General features: G+C 37.9%; 1 protein-coding gene across 3 annotated transcripts in view; it reads right to left on the reverse strand.

The window, feature by feature from the left end:
* SERTAD2 (SERTA domain containing 2) overlaps positions 1–15068 on the reverse strand; it is a 139929-nt gene that overhangs the window by 22917 nt on the left and 101944 nt on the right. The window contains exons 1-2 of one of the 3 annotated variants that reach the window (XR_012472572.1): positions 11440–11668; positions 8401–9957 (exon numbers count right to left, since the gene is read on the reverse strand). The exons of 1 other annotated variant lie outside the window; for it this stretch is intronic. The gene's annotated coding sequence lies outside the window, so the exon portion shown is untranslated. Of the gene's footprint in view, positions 1–8400; positions 9958–11439; positions 11669–15068 lie in introns of those variants that run through there. One more of the 3 variants, XM_074207253.1, reaches the window with a different exon arrangement.

Below are 15068 nucleotides of genomic sequence, written 5' to 3' on the forward strand. Positions count from 1 at the left end.
CAGGTAGAAATAACCCTCTAGGTAGTTGGGAGATGCAGGTCTGAAACTAGAGAGAAAGGTAAGGGCAAGAGGTATTAATTAGTAAATCACCTATGTAAAGACAGTCTTATTGAAGCCACAGGAATAAATGTTTGCCAAGCAATAGAGAGAAGAAAAGGGGTGAGGCCAAATCCATGGAGAACATAGGCATTCAGGGGTCAGGAAAGAGGAAGCAGAGAGGAAGTTGTTTCTGTTTTCCTTGACAGCTTATATAGAGGTATGAAAGATTTTACAAATAAATGTTCTACTTTAAAAAATAAAAAAATTTTCTCTCTCAATGTCCCAGGAACTCACTTTCTATATTTCAGATAAGGCACTGATCTTCATCAGGAGCAGAGCACCTCCCTCTCTAGGACATTCCTATGCCTACAAAGTGACAACTAAACTTTAAAATATCATTTAAAGCAGCATTTTTGGTAGTACCTAGAAACACTGATTAAAGGATAGCTAAACAAATTATAGTACATAAATATAATGTAATATTTTGTTGTTAAATTGTTTCAATTGTGTCTGACTTTCTCACCCCCTTAGGGTTTTGCTGGCAAAGTTATTGGAATGATTTGCCATTTCTCTCTTCAGCTTATTTTGCAGTTGAGAAAACAGGGTTAAGTGACTTGTTCAGGGCCACCCAGCTAATGAGTATCTGGGGTCAAATCTGAACTCAAATCTTCCTGACTCCAGGTCTGACACTCTTTTCACTGTACTGTGTGGCTACTGTAAGACAATATTTCTGCACCAAAAGAAACGATGAAATCTGAAGAATTCAAGGAAGAGGAAGCCTTATTTGAAGTATATATTCAATAAGCTAAGACTTCTAAAGTAAAAAGAACTAGGGAAACAAAATACAGAATTATAACAAAATGAATGGAAGGAACAAAAAAAAATTATCCTCTGTATAACCATAATGATCAAGATAGCTTATAAGAGGTAAGAAAAAAGGAAAATTTTTTCTTCCAAGTGGTGGGGGATTTTGACTGTATAACATTGCATATACTGTCAGATTTGGCTTATGTTGATTACTATTACTGATCTGCTTTTTCTTTCTCCTTTAATTCTTTATTTGAAAGGGAGGCTCTCTGAGAAGTGGAGAGGAAGGATAGATTTGGAAAATAAACTTATGTAACAAAGGATCTCAATAAAAAAACCATTTTTAAAAGAAAGGAAACCATGGGTCCCAGACTCTACAGTTATAATGTGATGTTCTGTGGGCTTATACTCAGGAGAACATAAGCTCCACACATAAACCCAATATTAATGTTCTCCTAAAAACACTATTAGAAATCTTGCAACTAAAAAAGGGGTAGGAAGAGAAGATAAATTAAAAGTAACACATATGAACTTCAACAATTTATATTCAGAGATTTGTCCAGTTGGATTTAGGGTTTGAAAGGAAAGAAAAAAGAAAAAGTAGGAGGGTCTAGCTATTGTGTGAAGTGTGTCTTCAAGCAAGGTTGGCAGTGGCTACTTCCTCACTGACATCCTGTGGAGCTAAAACCACAGAACATATATTTATACACAGATTTCAACCCACGGAATAAAGAAACATGCATTCTTTCACTTTCTTTCTTTCTTGGAGGGGAAAGGGTTTATATTGTACTAAATGCCTCTCTATGAAAAATATAATTTTATAAACTCCCCATCTTCCCCCAAATCCAAATTTACCAATCATTACCACCACCATCAGCAAATTCTTTTAATGAAGGACAAACAATGGTAAACTTTCTCAACAAAAGAAGGCTGGCTCAAACTTGAGAGCTAAGCTATGAATTGTTTTGGCACTGCTTCTGAAATACAGAAGGTAATTCTCATTTTTCTGTTTTTACCTCAATTGACTGACTGGCACTTTAAAAAAATGGTCATGGCTTATGAGGTGGCACAGCCAGAAACCCTCTTCTTTAGACAAAAAGACACTTTTCCATATGCCACCCATCCTAAACACCAGAAGAAACTGCTCTCTATGTGAAAACTTTGGGTCTTCTTTTAGGACTGTTAGTGACAAAAGATTCCTGAGGGGAAAAGAATTATCCTATTTCAGGTAGGAGAAATTTGGGTTTGGGTAAACTCATACTATATGGTTAAAAGCAATCTTTTAAAGTCTAATTAGCCAAAAAATAAATAGTGTGGTCTTTTAAAGAAACACAACATAGAATTAAAAACAATACTCTATAGAGATTGTAGTGGGTAAGGATGGCAGGGTCACAGAGAGAAGCTAATAGTACATATGGCTTTTAGCACAGTCATGCACAAACAGATAGGGTGTGCTGGAGTTGGCTCCAAAGCTATGACTGTTTTTGCAAAGTTCCTGGGTGAGGATATTTAGTGAGCCATAAGAGTAGGCTAAGGTGAAAAGGGCTATTTGTATAGTTGAAAGCAGTGATATTCAAATATTATTGCCTTTTGGAATGAAGTGAATGCTAAAAACATGAGTTAATTATACTGTTAGGGATTCCCCCTTCTCCCCCCCCCCCCAATTATTAATAAGGTTTATTGTAGGGATCTGGTAAAGATCCTCAAAAAAGCCAGGAGAGATTCAGAATCTTTCTTATTACAACACCTAATTCCACCAGAGATCAGTGGAGCATTTTTTTTTCTATTTTGGAGTGAAAATGCACCCAGTTTTTCTGAGGTCCCTGCTGTAACAGCCATGTTAATTGGAAAGTAAGGCAGAGCCGTCCCTAACAAATCAGCAATGTAATTATAAAGCCAGTCAATAGAGTAAAAGCCAGCTAACGTGTTCCAGCGATATTTTGAAACTGTAATCCGATACTACTGTTTCCATCTTCGTGCCTTGCCTGCACTCCCTTGTTGCATACTGTACTATTTGAGGCCCGGAGGGCAAAGCAAGCTGTTTATTAATGATCAGACACCATATTTCAACTGAGATCCATAAGAACAACCCATACCATTTTCTTTACAATTTCTTAAACCTGCAAATAACTGAAAACATGTCAAGCAGTTAGTTCTAAAACAAACTAGAAGCAAGACACTATGGTTTCAACATTTGGAATTTCTGCTGTTTTGTTTCTTCGAGTCCATACTTTAAAACTCTTCCTGGTTGCAGTCTTTAGAGGAAGCATATGCTTCTATTAAATTAAAAACAGCACCTAATGTATTCTTAGTTTATCAAGTATAACCTTTTCTCTGGAAAAAGTTTTTGAAATTATTGCATTAAGTCAAACAGTGTCAGAATAAATTACCTTATTAAATAATTAAGAGAAAAAAAGATTTTATATTATATCACTAAGTGACTTTATACCAGAAATTTTATTTATTCCTCTGTTAGGATGAGTTTCACTGTTATGAGAACAGATTTGGAAATTAGACAGGCATTTTAGGTTCCAATTTTGATTCTTATGAAGTCCTGGCTGAGTCAAGTTCTTTGGGAAATTGTACATCTAGTGAAAAGAGCAAGCACCTAGAAATCAGAGGTCATTTCAGTTCTGTCCTAGTCTATAAGACCTTGGGGCAATGCGCTTCATACTTCCTTTTTCCATTTCTTAAACTGTAAAATGCGTGTGTTCAATTAGATGATATCAAATTGTACTTGTGATTGTTACACAGTGTTTTGCCATCCCCAAAATGAGAATGTCTGTCACTTGTCTTATCCTTGACAGTGATGAAAACATTAAGAATTCATGTAGTACCTAAAGGAAAAAAAATATGATGTAGTATATATAGAAAAGCTGATCTTGAAGCTAGGATAACATGGATTCAAGTTCCATCTATGAAACAGAATGATTATGAGACCCTTAACCAAATCACTTAATCTCTTGGTGATCCTAAAGTTTATTATTCACTAGGGTCATAAATTGCAGAGAAGGTACCAACTTGCTTGGGTAGAAGGAGCATTCTCCCTTAGGAATTCTCCATACCAGTGAAATCATAGGTGTGAGATCCTGTATTTTACCTGTGTTTAAGGTTTTGGCTAAAGTTAGCAGCACATCCAATATACCATTTCATTTAAAATATGGATGGATGGGTAGGATTATTGCTTCTGAACTTGTATTAACTCACCTGAACACCAAAACCCATAGATGAAATTCTGCATATTAAAAATTGGATGGTACACTTTAGATCACTTAAAACTCAAGTCACTTCTAGGTGGTATCTTCTCTCCAGACACCCACTTAACCATTTCTTGGGCACCAATGTGCATAGCAATGTGATAGGAACCAGATTAAAAAAAAAAAACAAAAAACCAGGAAAAGCACTGCTCTATGTAAACAAGCATATGCTGCCCTTATGCTGAGTAAGTTTGGGTTGCCTCTCTGTAATCTGCCAGAGTGCACTTGACAGCCAGCCATGAGGAGAAGATGGGAGAATAATGCAGATTTCCTTTCTCTGAAGAAGGGTGATGATGCTTCACAACAACTCTAACTCTAGGCATCCCAAGGAACTCTTGTGTCAAAATTATTCCCAAATTGTATTGTGGCAGAGCTAAGTAAGCAGAGGCAAGAGGGATAGAGTGTTTCATGTAGAAATGACCAATTATGCTATGTATATATCTTCCCAAACAAGAAAATTTACTGTCAGTAAACAGTAATACTGATGTTTAAATCTCAGAAACATTTCTCAAGAGAGGACTAGACCTGTATGTATCTGTGCCCTGAGAAGCCATGTGGACTTTCAACAAGAAACAATTTCTGCAGTTGACTTCCAGCCACAAAACATTTTCTCTAAATTTAATCCTAAATTTTTACCACTCTGGAAGACTTAAAATAATTTTTTCTGTGCAGTAAATCACCACTAAGCTGAATAAATAATATTTTCTTCAGGTACTGTTGCCATGAAAAACTCTAGAAGGAAGGATTATCAGGATAGTTTAAATGTAAACCATGGTACAGTTAACCTTAAAATGATAGCAATATACACAGTATACCTAATATACACTACTTTAGTAAAATTTATAAACTGAGGTATATGATGCTATAATAACAAAGTAGTAGAAAATATATCAATATTAGTTACTTTCTAGCTGAAAGCTATTAAAAAAGTGACAGCTTTAGATAATTGAGAAATGTTTTCATTGCTGTGCAGGAGAATCTAGTAAATAGGCAAAATTAAAAGAGCTTCTATTTTCCTTTTACCCTGTGTAGTTCTCAAAAAGTTGTATGTATACATCAAAGAAGCTTGGAAGCCTGAGTATAATGGAAAATTTTTTCTGCTGAAGTAATAATTACTTGGATGGGATCCTTGTTTCAACCTTTCTATAGTATCTTTTCCCCAAAGATCCCTTGTTTTCCCCCCTCCCGTTATAGACCCTTGATAAACACTGCCTGTAGGAAAAAAAAGTACTTAGGGAAGGAAGCAAAAGCTTTGGGAAAAAAAACAAACATGTGATGGCTTTTTTAAAAAAAGGGACTTTGCAATAAACAAGACTCAAATGAAATCTTTTTTAAAATTTTACTATAAAAATGAAAATGGTTATCTTAGAACAAAGTGTTTAGCTTATCCTCTAAGTTTTATTGATTATCCAACTTGTTTGCCACTAAAAGTAACGAAAATAAGTGACAATAGGAAGTATATCCATGAAAGTATTTATAAATTGTGTTAGGTGCTTCTGATTGGCTTTAAAGAGTCCTTGCCTTCAAATATGGAATATTATGTTGCTGCACAGAGATAGGATACAAAATAATTCTCATAGATACATGTTGTACTTCATTTTTTATCTTCAACTACTAGTGAAAAGGTAGAAGACAGACAAATGTGAAATTTTTTGTTAAGCAGAATTAAAGAGTTTTATTATATATGTTCTGATTCTGGAATGCTGAAGGGAAAAAGTATTTCTATACCATGCTAGAATGATACAATTTAAGACTACAAAAAAGAAGTGTTGTTTAAAGACACTCAAAAGGGGAGAAAGTTTGTTCTAAGCTTACAAATAATTACTTGTCAACTTGTCCAGTGGAAGTAAAATTTTATTCCAGTCAAATAAAAAAATAAAGCTTTGCTTATTTAATTGCCCCTAGAAGATAGGAAGACGGTAACATTTTGCTAAGTTTTTCCACTTTATATTAGAAATATCTAAATAGTTCAAAAAATATATAAATGAATTAAGGATCCAATTTGAAAATGTGGGGTTGTGTATGGCATTACAACAAAGTAAACATTCCTTTTCAGTAATTAGACTGTCCATTTTGAGAAACAATACCTTTCTTCCTGAAGTAGCCTCCTGAATAGATAATAGTACCTATGGTGTTCTGAATGTTGAACTAAAAAGAGCAATAATTTAATCAAGTACAATCCTAATAGTTAAAGAAAAAGTTGTATAATAACTGTAAAGTGATTACTACTTAAATAATAATTCAAGTTCTATTACCTTAAAGAATAAATTGCCTTCAACATACCACATCTGGTGATACTTAAGTCTTGCCATGTCATCTCTAGGTGGAAGTTCCCCTTTAGAATAAGCCAACTATTCTGTATGGAACATATGTTCTACATTCAATAACCAACCATAATCTAGATGGTTAGTCTGAATCATCACTATTTGAAATGGCCTCTTCTAGACATGATAAAAGGAGAAATCATAGTCTGTTTTTTAGATAAGAGATAATGGCCAAATGAAACAAATCAAGAAATGTAAAAAGAAATTAAATTTCATGTTTGACTGCAAATGATACTCTGTTCAACTATTTCAAATCTTTGCCATATCAATTTCATGTGAATATTTACTGAATTTTTCCTTTATTGCCCCTTTCCATTTGACAAATGGAACAAATTTCTAGCATGTCTCCTCAACTCAACTAAAAAGTAGCTGGGATGGGCATCTAGTTAATTCTTTAATGTAGTTATAAAGTGATACATAAACTTGCTTGCTACAGGGATGATCCTGGGGACTTTTAGATGCCCCCAAGAAAGTGAAGTCAGGCAATAGTTTCAAATATATGGGTGGGGTACTAAAGTAAGGCTGCTCAAAGCCTGGTAACTGCTGCATGGAGTGGAATGATAAGCAGCTGGCCTTAGAGAGGAGGAAGGCACGAGGCTAAAGGTTGATTTGCAGCAAGTGACATTATGTTACTATTAGGCATTTTTAACTGTAGAATAGTCAGGTAGTATATTTTACTCTTGCTCAACATACTCAGGTAGTTCAATCTTAAATTTTTTTATTCTTCTAAAAGAACGAAAATCCTTTCCTTCAACTCTTAACAGTTAAAACTAAAACAGAAAAATACTAGGAGTTTTTCAATGTTAACTTCAATGTTTTCTAGGAAAAGAGAAAGAAAATCTTAGAAATGTTCACTGAAGTTGCAAGACCTTATGGAGAAAGAGTAAGATAATAACATACACATGAATTAAGTTTAAGACTATCAAGTTTGCTGATACCTACAGTTAAGTAACGACAAAGCTGCCTTTGGGCTCTTAAAACTAGTCAGACCTGCTAAGCAGTTGTATGTCGACTTTAAATATGCCCTCCTCTCGTTTTCCTACTCCTACTCCAATGTATCCTCCTAGTTTACTTCCAAATCTGGGGATTTCTAGAAGCCAGTTCAGTCAACAAATTTTGTTATCTCCTCTGCAAGAAAAACAGTTTAAAGCAGACTAATAGAGGACATCTAAGAGGTTAGAAAACAATAGTTTTTGTCAAATTTTTTGCCTGAAGATATCTAGTTAGTTTGACTGCACAATGCAATTTATTCTGTGCTAGATTTTTAAACTAAAAATAAAACTGCATTTGCTACAGATAATCCTGACAGGTATTATAATTGAGAAAATTAAATCCTTTATTTGTACTTAAATTCCATTTATATTAGGCACAGGAGGGTATAAAACTAATTGGGACTATCTGAGCTCTCTAAGGTCCCTTTCAATTTTATGACCACAAAAATTATAAATAAAATGAAATTACCAACTGCAAAATAACAAAAACTTAATGTACATTTAAGTTACTTTCCCTACTATTTTCAATAAACTTTATTGAGAGAATTAAACATTTTTTAAATAATCTGCTTCTATTTCAATATTTATTTTATAATAGTAATCATGTTTTGTTCATCTCATGATCTTTAAGGAGAAACAAGGCATCTATTTATTTCACAGAATATGAATGTAGTCTTATTGGCCTGACATATGCCATTCACAGAATCATACAAAGAATGAACTGCAAAGCAGCGCTAATGGAGAAAGACACTGCTCTACACAATGGATGATGTGATGCTACAGTGCCCAACTCTGCCTTTAGATACATAAGTAATCATCTGCATCTGAAGGCAGAATTTGGCTTTTTAAACCAAATTGTACGAACTAGCTTTCCAGTCCCTCTCATGGTGCAGATTACAGGAAAAAAAAAAAGCAAGAAACCAACTTTAAAGTCAGGAGTTTGTCTCTTTGGTTTAAATCAAAATATACACAAGAGTGAAATACTTTCAGAAATCAATTTCATTTATTAGCAGTAGTGGGTTATGATTTTGGAAAGACCCAATTATTTAAAAAAGAATAATGATCAACTGAGGATAGAGCACACATGATTGGTATACATGTCACTGCCTTACAGCATTATTTTGAATGTTCAGCTTCTACTTCCTATGGTTAGTGTTAATTAGTGGGAGGACCTGGTGCGCTGGAGTCTGCCCCCATTGCAATGCTGTTTCCATTTGAACTGGACCTTGCCCTCTTTTGCCTTCAGCATACTTCATGATCTTTGGACTCAGTAATCAGAGACTGCTTTTCTTTTTTTTGCCAAGAAAGTATTGCAATTGGAGCTGTCTCCTTCTGTATCACGGCCACAAGCATGAATCACCATAATGTGAAATTTCTTCAGCAAAAGGGCTTTAAAATTCTAAAAGTACATTAAAGAGTAGTGTACACTACCAAGTAGATGCATATTTTTTATGACTAGAATGTATTTTAAATGACCTTGACATTTTTTGTGCAAAAGAAAGTGAAGATAAAAGTTTTGATATTTTTAGAAGTGTTTCTAGGAAATCACAGCAAACTACAAAAAAAAAAAGAGACAAAAAAACAAGTTATTAACATCTGGGGAGCTGACTTAGCTTACTTAACAAAACAAAGCATTAAGATGAATGGTAAAGGTGAACGGGTTTTAAATTTTAAATTTTATTCTAATTTATATGGGCATTTACTATTAAAATATTTTAGCCATCAATTGAATGTTTCAGTTCTCTGAATATTTAGTTGTCAATTTCCCTAATCATTTTTTCCCTGCCCCTAAATTCATTTTTCTGTTCTTGAAGCAGTAATTACTTTTAAAAGAACAGGGGCATAAATCACTATTTTTTCTTTCCCTGGACCCAAATTCTAGAATATCAAAATACAGCCTCACTAGTTTTTGATTCAACATAAAATTATTGGATAATATGAGCAAAATTGATCAAAGTCAAAAGGTTCATTAAATCTAAAGAATTATATTTCTCTTAATTATTAAAAGGAAGTCATCCAAAGCAGCTATTACCAAGAGTATGAGGCAAGTATAAATTATTCCCTAGGATACCTACTGTATATGTGGGCTGGCACAGAAACTGATAATATCCTTATCCATTTCTAATAAATTAAAGGATAAAGTTGTTTCGGTTGTACCCCCCCCCAAAACAACAACAAAATCAAACTCAAGTTATCTTCAAATGGTTTAAATACAATAGAAAAAAATTTAAAGGCTTATGATACAATACAGTATATTTCAGCAATAGAGAAGGGTTTAAAAAGAGGGTAAAAATTGATTTCAATAGTTTAAACTTTAAACTGATAAGCAATCTAAAACCCTAAACAGTAAAGTGGAAAAGAAATCTTATTAAATTTGTAGTCAGCTTTGTATGTGAAGGAATTGATCTAGCACAGAGATCCAAGGCAAACCTGTAAGTTTTTCTCATTTGAGGTAGAAGTTGAGGTCTTTCTTTCAAAGGTGTGTATTTTCACCTGCACAGCGGCACTTATAATCACATGGGCCAACTCTTGTACAATCTTAAATCAAGAAAGGAACATAGTAAAGAGAGATGTGTATTTCTGGCTAACAAGCAGCTGCCTTCTGATCACTAATCTAAATTAAGTGTACCAAAAGAATATATGGGCATGTATGGTGTGGGAGGTACTGCTGGTACTGTCAAATGAATCTTGTCATTTTCCCAGATTGAAGAATCTCTCAAGTTTACTTATATTAGTGACTACTCCCCAAATAGCTACTTTTATATACTTAATGGCTGCTCATTAAGCAAACCTCTGTATTAGAACTTCTCTAATGCATTGTCTGAGCATCTCAACATATAGAATATTAAAATAAAGGAAGAAAATCTTATGAATTACTGTTTGAAAATGCAAATTAACTTATTTCCCCAGATAAACAACTTTACTAAGAATAGGAAGAATCTCAAGCTGCTGACTACCCACTTCCCAAATCAATACAGGAACTTACTTCTACAGATCCTGAAACATCAGTAAGAACAGCTACTAAAACCACCTTAAATCAAGAAAATAATCCAACATTGAATCAGGCCTGCAATTTTTGAAACTGCTCTTACTTAAAAGTTCTAAACTCTTCTTATTTCTTAGTCTGTTGCTACCTTTTCAAAAGTTACTATATCCAAGGTTAGAATGAAGAATAGTCATCAAGTCTTTTTTTCCCCCTCTAGATGAGTTATTGCTTCATGTAAAGACTCTAATCTTACCTTCAGTCCTCCTAATGATTACAAAGATCGTAGGTGCAGTACTTTATTCCTGTTTAGACAAGGGTGGCCAACATGATGATGAAGGCTAGCTTCCTGATATTCAACCACTGAGTGATGTTTAAAACAACAGGTGTACACATTTTTTAAAAAAATAGATTTAATTTACCTGACATATCATCAGTATGCTTGGAACTTAGGGCATGATATATAGATATAGATATACACACACATATACATTTGTATCTATCTATATATCTAATGACAAGAGGGAAAAAATCGCACCTCGTAGTCCACCAAAACAGAACTTGACTGCAAACTAGCTTAGGGAAACTCGCAAATGTGTGGCCGCCCTGAGGCTGAGGAAGCGTCCTTCGGAGAAAGTAGCACAAGCCCCGCACATCCTCGCTTAGGGGAGGGAGGTCGGGTCCCTGCTCTTTGCCCCCCAGCTCCGCGCTGGGGCTCCGACCCCTCCCTGACCCCAGCCCCAGTCCGTCTGGCCGCTCCCTGCCCTCCCCCCAGCTCCAACCTCCCCGGTGCCCGGGTCCGGCCGCCGGCCCTCCGGGCTCCGCGAGCCTGAAGGCAGAGGGAGGAGGCCGGGCGCGGTCTGGCTCCTACCTGCTCCGGCCTCGGGCTGCTCTCGGCGCCCGCGCCCCCAGCCCTGCCGCTCCTCCCCGCTCCCTCCAGGTCCCAGTGCCTTCGGCTTCGCCGGCCGGGCAGCCCGCCCTGGCTCCCCGCGCCACCCGCCTTGGCGCGGGCAGGGACCAGGGGCAGCGGAACTTACCACATGCAGCCCCACCTGAGGACTACAGCATCGGGGCAGGGGGCACGCGGGGGTTCCGCCCACTCCGAAGGCTACGCCGCCTCCATGCGGCGCCCCTCCACTTCGGGGACCCGAGGGTGGCGTCGGGGGAGGAGGGGGCAGCCGGAGAGCGAGGGCTCTGCGGTCCTCCGCCGGCGGGGGAGTGGGGGCGGCGGGGAGGAGGCTGCGAGGAGAAGGAGGGCGACAAGGGCGGGGGCGGGGGGAAGCCCGGCCCGAGACGCAGCCCGTGCTGCCAGCACTGGCCAAGCCGGAGTGACGCGCAGCCTCTCGCTAGCTCCTTGCCCTCCGGCTCACGTAAACGCTCCGCCCAGCCCTGCTCTCCGTTCCGCCCTCTCCTCCTCTCCTCCTCCTCCTCCTCCTCCTCCTTTACTCCTCCTCCTCCTCCCTCCCTCTTCCTCTTCCTCCTCCTGCCTCCCTCCTCCTCCTCCCCTCCCCTCCCCTCCCCCCGGCCTCAGCACCCAGCTCGGCTCCTGCAGGAGGCTGAGCCAACGAGGAGGAGGGGGAGCCGCGCTCCGGGCTATCACTTACATGTGCCTTTGTCCCGGGAGATCAGATATGCTAATACGGAACTGGGGCTGGAGCTGCTGCGGGAGGAGGAGGAGGAGGAGGAGGAGGTGGGAGCAGGAGATGCTGTGTGGCAGCGCCGACCGGCAACTCCTCCGTCGCTACTTTTATTTCCTCTGGTAATGGCAACCAAAGCAGCCAAGACTTTCACTGGGACATGGTTGGGCGGCCAAAGGAGCTAGAACTATCGTTGAGAATCCCCCTGATCCCGACCCCCCCCCCGAGGCCCCCCCCCCCCCCAAAGCGGCGGGTGACAAGAGGCAGTTGCTAATGCAGAGCGCAGAAAAGCCTGCCGAGTAGCGTAACCACAAATATGCCAAGTATTCGAGCTATTCCACAACTTGAGACTGGTCAACAAGTCAGCCTGGAGCGCTGCAAGTCCCGCACAGGGCATTTCCACTCTGCGAAAACCTACAACAGCTGGGCTTGGGTTGGGGGTGGCGGAGGCAGGGGCAGCGGGGTGGCTCGGCGATGGCCGAGGAGCGGCTGCCCAACCTTGCGCTGCGCCTCTGACGACTTGGTAATAGGGTACCGTGCAGAAGAAGGGAGCTAGGGGCGGTGGCCGAGTGGGTGAGGACACAGGGCTGACAGAAAATAAAAGTGCTGCCTTCCAACTGTTTCACCCGGCCACACAGGTCCAAACCACCAGAGCAACTGCAGTGGCCACTTACTTATCACCCTTAGTTCCCCGCGGTAAGTGAAAGAATAAGTTACCCTGGGAACAGAGCAAAATGGTAGAGGGGACCCACGGGAAAGGATTGTAAAAGCCCCGTGTCCTTCTCTGCTAGATCACAGAGGATTTTAGCACTGGATCACCATGCAAGAAAGAATCCCTTTCCTGAATTGGAAAGGTTTCATTCTAAACATCATGGGTTATCCGTACCAGCAACAGCAGTTAGAAAAGCCTGGGTCTAGAAGGAGGAAGTGTTCAGAAACAGAAACTTCTTTTAATATTTCTTGCTCCCCACCCCTTAGGTTTCACATGCTTTGGATTTTTTAAAATTTCAGGAAAAATCAGGTCCAGTGAAGGGGTTCAAATCTTATAGCCATGGGGGGCGGGGGAAGGGGGTATGGGATGAGACTGACAAAAGAAGATAGAACCTCAAGTCAAATGCTATTGGGAATTTAACACGACTATTCTTTAAAGTTAAAAGAATATTAAAATAGAATATTTTTGTTAGTATCCTAAAAAAGCAATTCAGGCATTCTAATTTTGGTTGTCACATAGTCATCCATCTCTCTGACATCATATTGGCTTTTTAAATGCTCTACTAAACTACATGTACTTAGGAATATAAAGCTTTAGAATCTGTCATAAAGGTAGTAATAGCTACTGGTTACTATCAAGATTAGAGCTTTATCTTATGCTCACTCAAACTGTTCTGTAATGATTTAGGATCAAATTGACATTCTAACTGCAATACAACATAAGAGACAGCATAACTGATTACACTTGAGTCAAAAAAAGCTCAAATTCAGTCTCTGACACTATCAGCATGACACCAGGTAGGTCACTTAACCTCTCTAGGTTTCAAGCAACTCTAAGACTACAGGTCTTAAATTTTCTCACACTTGAAATCACAGACCCTAGACACACTGAGATTAAACTACAGGTTGGATTACAGTATTAGAGGAGATTAGTGGTTTTTCTACCATTTCTCTCTCTCTCTCTCTCTCTCCCCCCCTACCTTTTTTTAAGAGGCCAGACCATGGCCCAAAAACTGCTGTAAAATTTTCTATTTCAACAATAACAATATCAAAGGTAAAATATATACTTATGATATTTATATGAACATTGATTTCATATTTTTAATTAAATTTGGAGTTTTTATAAAATTTCTTTTTTTTTACAAAATTCCAATAAAATGGTACTACAATTCAAATTCTCCATTATAGACATTATTGTTTTTTCAGACTGCTCAATTTATGCCTGTGCCATTGTTTAAAACTTTTACTTGAACACTGAGATATTTTTTTCCTTTCTAATAGAATTTTTCATTTTTAAAACTATACTATTAACAATCTCTCACATTTAGGTTGTCATTTTAAGGTAAAGTCATTAAAATGAAGCTTTAATCAAGACAGTCTCTTGTATTTTTAACAATAGACCAGTCATGTACTTCATTGAATCTCAATAAGTAGTTCATAAATTCAGCTGAAGTTAGCAAAAAAGAAGTCATACTTTTATCATTAAAATGTTTTCCAGCATATAGTTTTTCAAATGGAGGGACCTTCCTTTTGCACAAGAGGTATCTTTGTTGTTGTTGTGTTCAGCCATGCAACTCTCTATGGCTCCATTTGGAATTTTCTAGGCAAGAATGTTGGAATAGTTTACTGTTTTCCTTTTCCAACTCATTTTACAAATGAGAAAACTGAGGCAAACAGGATTAAATGATTTGTCCAGAGTCCGGTCTTCTGATTCAGGATTGGCTCTCTATCCATGGTGCTGCCCCGAAAAGGTATCTAGAAATTTAAAATTATTTTTATTTTTTCTTCGCTATATACATGGTAAGAATTCTGAAAATTTTGAGAACTCTTACAAAAAAACATGCTGAGATGTTTTTCACCTTTTTTCTTTCAGTTTTTAAGGTTGAAGTATCTGGATAATTTTACAAGTAAAAATATTTAGTATTTTTTTCTCTTTTTAGGGGATCTAGTATCTTCGTCCAAGTAGTTGAAGCATGTGTCTAATGCCTCAACAGCTGTTTATACTCCACCCTCCAACACCAGGTGGTTTACTCCTTCCCTAGAGAAACTGACTTCTACAGGATAATATAGCAACCCTGAGCTTGTCATTTTTGGGATCCAGATCTATAAGGACACAAAGGCTGATGTGCTGCTGATGCCTGCTCCTATTACAATGCTTTCAGCATTGAATTATTATCATTATAGAGTGATTTTGGAATTTCTACAAAGTTAGTTTTCCATTTCCATTGGCTTTCATGTACAGAACAAAAGGTTAGCAAACATATAACTTTAATATAATCTCTTTCAAAATTAATCTTTTAATTTCAAAATAAAATATT

This window comes from Macrotis lagotis, chromosome 1 (genome assembly GCF_037893015.1).
Source record: "Macrotis lagotis isolate mMagLag1 chromosome 1, bilby.v1.9.chrom.fasta, whole genome shotgun sequence".
NCBI lineage: Eukaryota > Metazoa > Chordata > Mammalia > Peramelemorphia > Peramelidae > Macrotis > Macrotis lagotis.